General features: G+C 44.3%; 1 long non-coding RNA gene across 1 annotated transcript; it reads right to left on the bottom strand.

Moving 5' to 3' along the window:
- Positions 1-836: 836 nt before the first annotated feature.
- Positions 837-5,754, bottom strand: LOC311443266. Its single transcript, XR_014697165.1, has 2 exons — positions 5,360-5,754; positions 837-2,112 (listed from the first exon to the last, which is right to left on the bottom strand). It is a non-coding gene; the product is annotated as an uncharacterized lncRNA (long non-coding RNA).
- Positions 5,755-12,374: the final 6,620 nt, after the last annotated feature.

Below are 12,374 nucleotides of genomic sequence, written 5' to 3'. Positions count from 1 at the left end.
TTTTGTCAGGGACAAGGAGCTGGCTGTGGTGTCCCCATGGGTGGGCTCACTGGGCGCTCAGGGAAGCGCAATGGGGACAGGATTTAGGAGAAGGCACCCGGGCAGGCCCTCCCTTTGTGCCTTGGCGTAGTGGCCACCGACACACACAGAATGGTGGAGCCTTCAGCCCGAGCTCCCAGCTGAGTTTATTGGTGTTTGCTGCTAAACTGTGTGGCCACGGGCAGGCTGGGGACACGTCAGGTGTGGGCCTGGCTCTGGGGACACTGCAGGAGGACCCTGTTCCTCAGGGGTCTGGTGCCGCCAGGCCTGGGGGCAGCATGTCCCAGGGCCAGGCCCCGCACTGCATGGCCTGACCCCACATAGGGCTTGGGGTGGCCTCACCACAGGGGGGGCACCTGGTGCCAGCCCCACTGATCGCCATCAGTCCTCACACACACATAGCCACCCTCAACCACTTCTCTGCCTCCACCTTGTCCCGCCTTCAGGCCAACCCCAGCCCTGCCTGAGGGTATTTAAGTGGCCCACTTAGCACCCACCCTATTCCCTCCAAGACAAGCTGATTATCTCTGTGGCCTCCCAGCTGAAATGTCAGTGGAGAACCCAGCTATACAGGTGTGCTCATGTGGAGGTGTTTTGGGGTTCACGCGCATGGGAAAGGGGTGTGTGGGTCCCACAAGGTTTGTCACCTCAGGGTACGTATGGGCGAAGCGACATTTCTCGCTTGTTCTCTCGGGGACATCAATGGTAAATCCTGTGGTGGCAAGAGGAAGAGCGAGTCAAAATTGTGCTTCCATTGTGTAGAAGGAAGTCTAGAATTCTGACAACACGTGTGATGCTTTCTATAAAATCCCATTTTAATCAGTGATGACAGTTTGACGTTTTTCCAGCTGCTCAGAAGCGGTAGACAGTCAAGCATCTCAGTAGGGCACGGGCTGGCATGCTGGGCTGTGTGTAAGCTTTAACTTTCCTCCCACTCACAGACTTACACTGCTATTCGATGAACAGGAGGGGAAAAAAAGCTTTCTGCAGGTTTCACACCAGCTTATTCTATCTGTGGTTTCAGTCTTGTCTTGTAAAAGTAAAATCTTCACTTTGAAAATGCATCCAGATGCTGCCAGCTAGTATTGTCATTCTCAATAGCAAGTGAGATTTTATTTATAAAATGTCCTGGCCTTTGTTGAACAATTCATGATTATGCATGCTTGAGGGATGTGTAAACAGCAATTAAAATACAGTTAGTGTAAAGCTTATGCTCTTAAAGAAAGCAACAGCAATTTAAAGGAAGGGATAATGTGCTGTGGTGAATATTGATCAAAATGAGGGAAAAAAGAAGTCTGAAATGATGGGATAAAGCACCTGGGAGAACAGTCCCCACAGGTGGGGGCAGGCAGATACCCTGTGCCCAGGTGAGGGTGCTGTGCTTGATGAGACCACCTGCCTCCAGTGCACGGGCTGGAGATGGGCTGGAGACGGGCTGACCTCCGACAGGCACGGCCACTGGTGTGGCCCCGCAGCCCCTTTCCCTCGGTGGGCACCCTCAAGGTGAGGCAGCAGACATTGCTTGGGGTAGAAGGGAGGTAACTGGTTACTTATTTAGTGTTTCCATCTGCATCCTATTTGGGTCTCTTACCCAAGCCTGCCAGATCCCATCTTTCCTAGATATGTCCATGGTTTTGGCCGCTATTGTTGCTATTTGGTTGCCACCTCTTCCTCCTTACCTCTATTTATCTTTGCGTTGCCCTTGTTAAAGTATGAAAACACTGAAAATCCCTTCTTATAAATGTAAACCTGATGGGAAAAGTGCCCACAGTCCCTGGGTTTGAGGCACTGCTTTGCAGGGCATTTCCATTTACCTCCAGAAGTGTCTAAGTCCCAGGTCTTCATCTATGCCATGAACTCTTTCATGGCGTGAGCCCAGGTACCTCCATTGCACGCTGCCCAGTCCCTCTGCTTCACTGTTCCTGTCATCTCTTGTCTTAGTTTTTCCTCCTGTCTGTTTCTCAGTGAGGACCAGCTTGCTCTCCAGTGCTCAGCTTTTTTTAGACTGCAATTCCTTTGGAACAAGACGTGGTCTTAGCTCACAGCACGCTGTGTACACACACATCTTGTTAGCTGTATAAACAAGGAGAATAAATTGGATTCAAATTATCAATATTGTAGTAGCATGGGGGTAGGCACGTAAAATCAATGCTGTGGACCTAAACTGCATGTGTAGTTACTACAATTACACCTAAAAATAAACATTTTGCAGATCAGTGGGGACATTTAACTTGTCGTGCACTTGCACAACTCTTTGGTGTTCACATAGCTTCAGACACAGAACCAGTGTGTGATGTGTATGGCACTGGGGATGCTGACACAGGACCTTCAATCAGAAGGTGTTGATTTATTTTTAGTTACAGAATTGTTACTGGATTGTTTTGGGGGAATTTGTAGATGTCTGAAGAGTTTTTAAAGCTGGTTTCTCTACAACTCAACCTCTCATCTTGCAGCTTCAGATAGGCAATTGGATAAATTAATGTTAGTGCTGTATTTTTTATGAAGAACAGGCATTAAATTGAGGAAACAGTTATTAATAGGTGCAGAATTTGCACCTGCAGATAAAAATCCTGTTTGAGAAACCAGGATTGTTTTGTTGTCTTTGTTTTTCTGTACTGAGTATATATTTTTAAATGAGTTGTATGTATCAGAATGCATGGAAAAAACCCAAGACATTTAGATCAAGGAGTCAGAGATGTAATTGGAATGTTGATGACTTATTTACAAATGTTTTCTCAGCCCTGTTGCTTTTCTATAATTTCTACAGGATATCCTTTTCCTTCTAAGTCTCCAGAAATTACAAGACAGGCTGCTTTTGGGGGGCCGTTTGTTAGGAGGCTGGCAAGGTGACTTAGTCAAACAACTGTTGCTAAACTCCTGTGGTACCTGCTGCTTAAAGTGTTTAGTTTGCCTAAATAGTTCTCTGTTAGGGCACAATCATTCTCTCTCAAAAATGTACCACTGTGGATGCATTTCCATCTTTGTTCAGCTTGCTCATCTCACCTTTCCTAATATGGTGCTTCTGTGCACTGCCAGAGATTATTTGATTTTTAGCCTAAAAAATCCATTTTTTCCTCCCATGCAGATTACGGACCTTCATGGCATGGGGGGAGAAAAAGGCTCAAATCCTTTAATTGAAAATATTGATTCTGGTGATAATTATTAAAGATAGAGTTCCTCTGAGTTTTTAGATGAACCATTAACCACGTCCCCAGCTCGTAAATCCGGTCACTAATGAAAATCTGCAGGAGTGAACTCTGTCAGAAACTTCGGTGCGTGTCTGCGTGGGTTTGCTTGGTGAGGCTGCGGCAGCGTCCATGCTCCGAGTCCCCAGGGCTCCGAAGATGATTAATGATAACAAAGCTTTCCCTATTGTGTTAGCGGGTAGGAAGGAAGGAAGAGTACTCTAAAAAGAGAGTGCATAGAATTGCAGAGTATTGAAGTTCAGGGGTAGAGCTTAACCCTTTAGACCGGCTGCAGAATTTCTTCCAGTTGTGCGAGGAAGGTGTCGGCTGCTTCGTCGTCACCACGAAGTCTGCCCAGTGGCTGCGCGAGCCCGTCCCTGCCTCAAGAGCAGGAGCATGCAGGGGAAACCATCACACTGCGATGTAGCAACGCTTCTGGATGAGGTGGACTGCTCGCAGTTTAACAAACGGGTAGGCACACCCACAATCCACTTAGGTTCAGCTTTCTGAAATGTGCTGGAGATTTCTGCTAATGGGTTTTCCCTGTGGGCAGCATTACCAACCTGATTATACAGGTTTTAAGAAACTCTCTTAGGAAGATCCTTTTTCATCATAAGTTTTGACATTGACCTACTAAACTGGGTAATTTAGCATTTTATTTTCTAAGAATGAAAAAGAAAATTGAATACTTCATGACAAGAGAGGGATTATGGTAACGCTGCTCTGTACGGGAAGCCTATCATGTCCAGGAGCCAGATCATGCTTCTGAGATCTGGGCATCAACTACAAGGTCTCAACCCCTGCCTTCAGGACCACAGCTGGAGTTCTTCAGCTGCGATACCCCCAGATTACTGGCTGCAGGAGCCTCTAATGTATTTGTGAGTATAGCTCAGAGCTGCAATGTGAATAACACACCCCTTCCTGCTGGAGAAATTTCCAATAGAGAGGTGGCACTACAAATCACGTTAATTTTTGTAGGGACCTCATATCTCAGTGAGTGAAGGCAGTGACGATCATGGCAAGGATAACTGGTTGGTGGTGTCAATCGGGCCTCTGTATGGAGAGCTTTGGCCTCCTGGAGTCTGAAAGTTCCTCTGGGTTTACGAGCAGCTTCTGAACAGAGGTGGAGAGCAAACCTTTGCCTTTGACACATTGCAAGAGAATCTCTGTGAAGAAATCTTGGTGGAGGTTGCATCATAAAAAGCCCACTCCTAAAGCTAAGTTCGAGGATGTGGCAATATAGCCCCAGCAATTTAATTGCTATGTTCCTTTAATAGCAATTGTTCTTTGCCATTAAGGGCCACCACATGCAACCTGATTATTAGTTGGCTGGAAAACAGAAACGCTTTGTCTCAGTGAGGCACGTTACCTGATACACCTAACCTGGGATTCCATTAAAAAATGTACTGGGAATTTGAAAACTGGTTTTACAGCAGATACATTTTATCAAAATATTCACTTTTTAAAAGAAATTCAAATGCTGTAATATTTGGCCGGATCTCCTGTTAATATGGTGTGGTTTAAAATAGTTCTTTTCCCCCCTAAGTCTTACATATCTGGGCACAATTCATGCTTTTGGTCTATGCAAAGCAGCAGTTTACAGAAGTGCTGTTCAGTACCTGCTCTGAGCTTTAGAGTGAATTAGACCTTGTTGTGCTTGCGAGGGGTCTGTTCAACCTTTACTGGGTTGTAGCAGCCTTGCTACTATCATGTGTTAGGCATGGTGTTAGAAGAGTATTACAAACCCTCTAGCTGATCCTACTGAAAGCAAGGGCTTGTTGGGACTGTGACATCTGATAGTTTCCTTCCTCTCACTGCCCTCATCTTTGTGTTCTCCTCCTCTGTCGACTTGCCTCTGCTCTCTGGTGTGTCCAGAGCTGGAGGGTGGCCAAGCGCAGCCCCGCTGTGGGGCAGCTCGTTGCTCAGCTGGGCGGGGGATGCCTCCCCCCAGAATATCCAGACAAGTGAAGAGTAACGTGGTGACTGTGTGTAGGTTCACGAGTGACCATGCTTATCTGACTGCATTATTTATGCCTGTGTGGAAAACGTAGCGTGCACGGCAGGCGTATAACATCTTGCCATTCAGTAACTTTCTAAATATAACCCCCCCAAAATACTTAGCATTTCTGTGATACCTGTTGCAATGTCTTGGAGCACTTCTTCACCACGACCTCAGTCTCCAGGTAGGGTGCAGGCAGGAGCAGCTCAGCTGAGGTTTTTTGCCCTACTTTTGGGGCTTGCATTAGCGCTGGCTGCAGGAGCCGTGCTGGTGACCGAATCCCACATGTGGCCAGGTCCTTGGCTTCGCAGCGCTCTTCGCCTCAAACGTCGGGTTAAGATTTCTTCCTGTGCTCTGACCCCTCCATGGTAGGTAAACAGGCTGGAGCAGCATGAAAGGGCTGGAAGCCCCGTTTCTGCTGGGGCAGAATTCCCCCGGCGCAGGCGCTGCCGAGGCCGGCGAGAAGGCACTGCACGGGCTCTGCCCCAGATGTCTCCTACCTTTGGTGTGCAAATGGGGGGACCCTGATAGGCGGCCAGCACGGCTCCTTTCAAGTCCTCGTTCAGCTCCTGCTGCGTGTCTTTCCCCTCGTGCTGCGGAGAGAAGAACACTCCAGTTTTGTTGTGCTTAAATTACACCGCCTTTTATATTAGGACAGATCAAAAAGTAAAGCCCAAACCATTTTCAGTTCACATAGCTATATATAAGCAACCGGGTAGTAATTAAAATATCTAATTAAAATGTACATATTCCCTCAACAAAAGCAAAATTGTTCTGTAATGTCACTGCTGCTGTGAAGTTTATACAAGACAACATTCAGAGATTTCTCAGTCACTTACCAAATAAAAGCAGTTCCAACCCCACCTTTCAAAAAAACCCACAAAATTCTTCACATAAATAAATATTCCACTTGCATAATTTATAAATTACTTTGGTTAAAAATGTTAAATTGCCAAGAAGTCTGACTGCAACTGGCCTGGCTTTTCTTTTATATACACGCTTTAAAAAAAAAAAAAAAAAAAAAAGAATGTTGAAACAGCTGAGGTTGGTTTGGTTGAGGGTTAATGTTTGGGTAAGAAGCCTCCAAGGAAACTTGAAGTGCTGAATGAACTCCACTCCGTAGTAATTAGCGAGTGGTATTTTTCCTTTGGAGTCATTTTCTGAATCAATGTAATAGCTAGTGATGAGGACGGGGAGGGACACCGGATGGGGAAGATGATAACTCTCAATGAGGCGTAACGTCGAGGCTGTGGCTGTTATGTTACAGACACGTAGGTACGTCCAGCAGCACAGGGAATACAAGTTCAGTGCCATTGGGCAGACCTGGAGCAATTAGTTTAAGTTAGAGCTGTTTCACTTTTTTCCTGTTTGGTTTTTACGTATCCTCAACTTGTACGTGGCATTGTGATGTCACATTGAATGGTTGCTGTCTTCCGTGCCTGAGATACCTGACTTCAGTGGTTGGTGAAATGTGCTCTTCGAATAGTTCTGGATTCTAGTTCTGTAGTTTAGGATCTCTGAATAAATACTGGTCATTGCATTGAACTTCCAGAAGTACCTTTCTGCACATGGAGTACTTTTCTTCAAAGACCTGAGAAGTAGTGTACATCTGACTATTTGTGTGTATCCTGAAAGGACTGTTCAGAAAGATTTTGGGTTTATTCAGTTCTTTGGTTTCCATTACCCATATATATATTAAAAATATATGGTATTGAACCTGACATGGCAGTTCTAGAAAACAGTAAAGCAGTCAAAGTTCTGTTCTTGCTGAGATTTCTTGGACATGTTTAAGGTCTGATAAAGTTTGGGTCTCATCGTAGGATTGCTTTCTTTCACTAACGCAGCCCAGCTTGGAAGAGATCACTGTTTAATGCCACATCATATCTGTGATGTAGACACGATGGTGGTCATTGGAAGAATCACTGCAGTGTGTGATTCTTTGGATTCCTCTGCGGGAAGCTTGTGGCTATAGAGGAGGAGGCTTCTTTCCATCCCTTGGAAGGTATTACTGCGAATCAAGGCTCAGAATAAAATCTAGGTGGGGGACTTTCAATCTCCAGAGTTGTTGATGTTTCTTCTGTTGTTTGGACAGCTTTACTTCCCTGCTGCTTCAAGAACAACTTGTTCTTTAAAACACATATATATAAGTGGAGTTGCTTCTCAAGACAGAAATGTCATTGGCTTTTTTAAAAAAGAAATGCTATATAGCTGCTCGGTCATCAAATTTCAAAACGTAACTGAATGAGGCTTTCTTTTTCAGAATGGCTTTCAAAATACTGCAATTGTGTAATAAATCAAGGAACTAACTAGTGAAAGGTCTGTGGATGTCTTTCCCTTTTCCTCCTCGGAACTGTCAGTCGACTGAAGGCTTGATATTTTTTGTACTGGAGAATTTGATTTTTGAGAATAAAAATGCTTTTCCACTAAATAGGAAATTTTACAAAATTTTATTTGTAATGTTGAGATTTTTGCTGATGATTCAGACTAATTATTTTATAATAATAAATGCTGAAATATGGATGTGCAAACCATGAAGATGCAGCAGAAAAATGTACCAAGACAGAGGTTTTTTTTTGTTCCTCTCACAGGGTCTGTGGCCATCTTCTTAGCAGCGGAGAGGCAGGCAAGGCTGGCATTGCAGTTGGAAGGCTGTCTCCATGGCCTGGGACAACTCCTGCTCCTGCTGGAACACAGCACTGAAGATCTGTGGATATCAGCAAGGTCAGATTTTCTCCAAAATGTTCTTTATACGGCTGCAACTGCTTCTCACTGTCATCGGGGTTATTGCTAATCCTTAGGATGCTCAATTCACCTGTGGTGGTTTTGGAGGTGGGCTGAGGTTATATTGTGGTATGTTGGGCATAGCTTTGGCAGGGTGCTCAGACTGATGCTTCGCTCCTGGGCCTGTTGAGGTGTTTAATGGGAATCGGTGGCTTTTAGGGAACACGTCACACATGCAGAAAACTAGGCATATGCCAAGCAGTGGATTAGCTGGAGCTGTAGATCAGATTTTGTGTATTGTGGCTGTGGACTGTTCTTTCCATCTATTAAATGATATCCTGTTTTCCCAAGAATATCATATTTAGGAGAAAGCTGGTCAAGAATTCTCCTAAGTAAAAGATGTTTTTTTCTGTACTTCACATAATAACAGTTCAGTGAGATAAAAATAGTACAGAAAACAAATTAAACTTACAAATGAGAGGATATTAGAGTTTGGTCATCTTAAAAGTTGGTATTGGCCTTTTTCCTGAGAGATTATTTTATTTTTTTTCTCTTATTGATTTTTTTCAATGTTGCTAAGGTTTCTCACTGTTTTGTTGTTACTTTCTCATAAAACTCTCCACAATTCTTAAGGGAAACATTCTCATTAAGGTCACAGTGGTAAAAGAAATCTTTATGGCAAGGTTAGGAAGTATTTCTAATGATTTGAAGGTCTCTTTTTTTTCAGGCAATTTATCTTTACAGTGGCCATTTTAAACTAAAGTAAAATTCAGAGTAATAAGACCCATTCCCTTCCACTAGACCATACAGAGTCCTGGGCTTCAACAAGGAATGACATATGAAACCATTGAAAATACGGTAGAGGAACAGTAAAACCAACTTTCCAAACAGCGAAGGAAAAAGTTTTAAAGCCTTGTCTAAACACAAGTTTTGCAACTTCTAACTGTGCCGATAATTAAGTTGATATGAATGTGCTGATATTTCCCATCCGTGTGAGTGAAGCAATGCTTACCCACATGGAGGAGCCACTGCTGAGCACCTTTGGTGTTCACCCTGCTCCTTGTGCACTCAGGCTACACTTAGACTCAAATTCAGCAATTCTGGGAGCGTGCAGGAGGATCCTCAGTGGGCTTTTTACCTCTGCCAGCCACTTGCTCTGAAGCCCCCTGCTTATGGCCAGGCTGCCCTTGGTGCCCAGCCATATCCCAAGCGTGTTTCATTTGCCTTACTGCTCAGGCCTCTAGACGTAGCCTTAGCAAGCAACGTAAGTGCACCTGTGTGAAGTGGTTTATTGTTTTGCATAAGAGTAAGCTACCTCACTCACCTCATCTGAACATGCAGTAATTAGCGTGGAGTTAATAGTATACCTGAATGCTGCAGATTATTATACAATCACATTACCATGCAGGCCAGCCCTATGTCGTACAGAAGTAGGGCATGTTTGCACTGCTGTTACTATATCAACACTACAGCTTGTACTACACTGGGTTACAAACATCCATGCTCTAACAAATATAATTAGATGAGCATGCAAATGTGTGAAGCTGGCCTGAGCTGTAATGAGCTGTGAAGAGGAAAGTAGAAGATACCAGTGATGGCTTCAAAAAGGATTTACTGTTTGAAAGTACATCAGGTCTGCAGGTTTCCAGTGCTATCTTAGCTGTTGGGTTGTTAAGTATTCAAAGCATTCCTAAATACATTTGAGGACTTGTTTCTGAACCAAGTATGTATTCACTGAGCAGCTTTGCCATAGGAGACCAAACTTCAGGACACCACGGCTCATTTCATAGTACATGCTGTATGTGAAGGTGCCCGTCAAAATGTTTTAGTTGGTTTTCTCCCGGTTCCCACCATCTGAGTGGCACTAAGCTCTCTGTAACTTCCCTGTGTAATGAGCTGGTGAGGTGGCCAAAGGCAGGCATGAGATGCCAGCACCACATAGCCATCCAGCTCCTTTCACATTGTCATCAAGTATTTCAGGTGCTGCTCTAAATGTGCTCTACAAACCTCGGGCTCAGAACCTACATGCTTCAGACTTAATAATGAAATTCTTAAATTTAGAGTTAGAAAACAAGTGATATGTGTGTACATGTATTGGTATAGATACAGGGTTTTAGAGATCTGTGGGTCAGTCTAAATCTAGTCAGTCACTTCACAGGGAGTTGCAAAGGAGTGAGGGAGCAGCACAAGTACCCAGTCCCCTTCTTCTGAGGTTTTCAGGTCACTTTATAAATGTGACTGACCAAACTTCTTCACACGCTTGTAAAGTTGGTATGAAAGGTGTGATTCTGTTTAACAGGCCAAGGTCAGGGATTCTCCCAGGCCATTCAGTGTGGCCATACTGAAGCTAGAGCTATGGCACAGTAACTGTAAAGCAGTTGTGCCTTCTACCCCATACTGCACTTCCAAAGCATGTTTTCTGGTACAAACCTGTGCGTGGCTGGTCAGGCTTCTTAGGAGCTTCCTAAGGAAGAATGAAAAATCAAAATGTGAAGTAGTAAGGTCACTATGATGTGATTTTAGCTTGAGCAAGCTGCATAGATACTGACTGCAGGGTTTTTGAAGCTCTGATGACACGTAATGACAAAATATTGTTCAGAATCTCTGAACGAATGTTCAGTATTTTCAGTCCTTGCTATTGGCACAACATTGTGCATATAGCTTGGTTGGTACTGGGGTTTACAAGTCCTTAGTGTCAATTCTGTTCATGTGTATATCTTGGAGCAGAATTCATATATGTGTAAATGGTAACGAAGCATTCTCCATGCATGTTATTAATAAATGAGGTTTAACGTTTTGCTAATCGAAGTAAAGGTCAACAATATTGGAGGATGGTAAATGTGAATCTGTCTTCAAAATAGTATGATATCCATGCAAGATTACTTTAAAAAAAAAAGAAAAAGCGTTTTCTTCCTGGAAACACTGTTTAGCTTTTTGTCTCATTCACAGCCATGCATTAAAACAAGCATTTTCCAGAGAATATAGCGCTCCTGGTAGATGATTATTTGCAAATGTCATTTTGCATTTGCTCTTCTAAGAAGCAGGGGTCTTCATGTTTTAAGTTCCCGTTTTCCCCTTATTTCTGAAGGGCAAGGTACAAGATTTAAGTAATGTACGTAGGTTCACTATACTAATGTGATGGCAGAGCTACCAAAAATATATATATATAAAAATCTGTTGTCTTTATAAGGAAATTTCCACATCAGAACCATGATTGTGGTCTGAAGTGAGGGAGAGAGAAAGGCAGGATGATCTACAATACCTTTGACTTTTGAATTCCTCTGAGATTTTAAAAATTCTATAATCCTGTTTGCAATTGAAAATTAATTCTTGACTTTAGCAGTTTTATGTCTTACCTCAAATGCAGTCAGAAGTGTTTCTATTTAACTGTCATTGTGGGAATCCATATTTATCCTTCAGTGACTCCCTTGATGGTGCATACTTATTTTTTTATTTTTTTTAGTAATTGCTGCGGAGCCAGCTCGGGATCTGAAAACTGGCTGGCGTGCTTTCAGTGTCTGGTGTTATGACCAGCAATAACGGCTCTATCAGCTGAACTGAGCTGCCAGTTGTGTTGATAACCCACGAAGAGGACTGTTGGTGGTTGTGCTCCTGCACAGCTCGCAGGTTCTGCAGTACCAGCAGCTCTCCTGCCTCCCTGCTGGGGCGGCTGCACCTGGGCTTCTGAACCCCAAGTGCCAGAGCTCCCCTTGGGCTGTCTGGGGCTCAGAACAAGCGCTGATGCAATGTGTCGTCACAGTCAGTGTCTGTTTGGCAACCATGATGCCTCAGCTTCTGCCCCCTGACGCTGCAGGTCTGGGCTGGGTGGGCGGTAGCGTGTGGGAACAGCAGCACTTGCATCTATCAAGACACGTCAAAATGGGGCAGGAGCTGAACCCTCATAAGCTCCCCAGCCACAGGTGTAATAGCAGATCAACATTTTACCAGCTTGGGTGGAACTCAGGCTAAAAGCAGGTAATCTCTGTGAACACGTCAAAAAAACTGGGGCTGCTCTCAACATAGCTCAGGTTGTTTTCTGCCATTATTTGGCCCATCGCCTACCAGTGAGTACAATGGTTGGTGCTTCTGCGAGGCATCTTGGTAGTGCAGCTCTTCTCTGCAGCGTGGTGTTCCTGTGCTGCTGATTGTCTGCATCCCTGCTTGCTCTTTAGGATGATAAACAAAGCAGCGTTTGGCTGGTAATTGCCAAATCCCCCAGAATGGGTTCTGACTTCTCTTTGGGTCTGGAGACCTCTAATGCAGCTGCTTTCCTCTCAACAGTTACAGAATTGCTTCGACTTTGGGTTTAGAGCTACATCTGGAGCAGAGGCTTTCTTGGAAAGGATGTGTTCAGTCTGTCAGCGCAGTGCTGGGGAGCTGCTTCTGGAGCAGTTGTTGGAGAGCATGCCCAAACCTGGCCCTTGGCGTGC

Source organism: Aythya ferina (genome assembly GCF_964211825.1).
Source record: "Aythya ferina genome assembly, chromosome: 12".
Lineage (NCBI taxonomy): Eukaryota > Metazoa > Chordata > Aves > Anseriformes > Anatidae > Aythya > Aythya ferina.
The sequence above is the reverse complement of the archived record's forward strand: the minus strand, read 5'-3'. Positions and strand labels throughout refer to the sequence as shown.